The sequence below is a fragment of the Pteropus vampyrus genome, unplaced genomic scaffold (assembly GCF_000151845.1).
Source record: "Pteropus vampyrus isolate Shadow unplaced genomic scaffold, Pvam_2.0 Scaffold79, whole genome shotgun sequence".
Classification (NCBI taxonomy): Eukaryota; Metazoa; Chordata; class Mammalia; order Chiroptera; family Pteropodidae; genus Pteropus; species Pteropus vampyrus.
This window is the reverse complement of record NW_011888860.1, coordinates 4,392,615-4,394,289: the sequence shown is the minus strand read 5'-3', so window position 1 is coordinate 4,394,289 and position 1,675 is coordinate 4,392,615.

Below are 1,675 nucleotides of genomic sequence, written 5' to 3'. Positions count from 1 at the left end.
AACTTCTGTTTAGCTAGACTTCAGGTGATTCTCATGATTGTTTTTCTGTAATTTAGTTGTAATTCGATGTGGTCACAAGAGGATGCAAGCACAGCGTTTACCTAGTCCATTATGTTGACGGAAAATTCTCCCATGGTTTTTTAGTTTTATTCTCTCCATCAAGAAACTTATTGTTATTATTTTTCTTTATCTATGTGACATTTTTTTCTGGCTGCTTTTAAGATTTTTCTCTTTATTTTTGGTTTTAAGCAATTTTATTATAATATGCCTTGCTATAGTTTTCTTTATGTTTCTCTTGCTTGGGTTTCATTGAGCTTCTTGGATCTGTGAGTTTATAATTTTTATTAAATTTGGAAAACATTTGGTTATTATTTTTTCAAAATAATATTTTTACCCTCTCTCTTTGGCAGTTACATTTATTCATATATTAGACTGTTGATGTTATTTCACAGCTGATTATTATTTTTTAAACATTTTTTATTCTCTTTCACTGTGGTTTCTACTACTGTCTTCAAATCATTAATGTTTCTCTTACAGTTTCTTATGTTCCATTCATCTCATCGAGTGTATTTTTAATTTCAAATATTGGAGTTTTATCTCCAAAATTTCAATTTGAGTTTTTTTTTTAAATCTTTGATGTCTCTTTCCATGTGTTCAATCTTTCCTCTTGCTTCTTGAACATATGGAATACAATTATATAACTGTTTTAATATTTTTATCTACTAATGCTATCATTTGTATAATTTCTGGATTGTTTTTCTAATTTTTCTTCTTTATGGCCATATTTTCCTTCTTCTCTGAATGCCTGATAACTTTTTTATTAGATTCTTGACACTAAATTTTACCTGTTGTGTGCTGGATATATCTGTATTCCTAGAAATAATCTTGAGTTTGCTCTAAGATATAGTTATTTGAAAACTGTTTGATCCTCTTGAATATTGCTTTTAAACATCTTTGTGTTGGACAACAGCAAGAATAGCCACAGACTACTGAGTATGCTCTCTGATACCCTGTGAATTTTATTATATTCTACTTTGGTTGCTAAAAACAGGCTCCAACCCTGTTTCTATGTGTGGTCCAGAGATTGTTTTTTCTAATCCTTTGTGGTTCTTTTCCCCAGCCTTCAATAATTTCTTCACATGCTTGTGCTTATCAGAATTCAGCTGAAAACTTGAAGTATAGTGTTTCTAAATTTCAAAACTTCTTTCTCTCCAGCTCTTTGTTCTTCAGTATACTTCCCTACAAACTTTTGTCCACTTTAGTCTACCCAGACTCCCAGCTCTGTCTCCTCAATTCAGGAAGATGGCCAGGCTCTGCCTGGCTTCCCCCTCTCTACATTGCAGCCTGGAAACTTTCTCTAGTTGTCAGGCTTGGGCAATTTCAGAGTTTATTATGTTTGTTTCCCATTGCTCAGATATGACTTTCCTTCATTATCTGATTTCTGATTACTTGAGACATGTCACAGACAGGAAGCTAAATTCTTTCTCTATTACTTTATTTATTTAAAAATTACTCTAACTTTTAAAACATTTTATTGGTATAATGTCTTTGTCTTTAGCTTATACTTTTAATTTTATAGTTATATAATACATATGAGCATAAGGAATATATCATAACTTTAATATTTTTGAGAAACATAATATAATAGCTGAAGCTAAACATGGAAGTAAGAAAG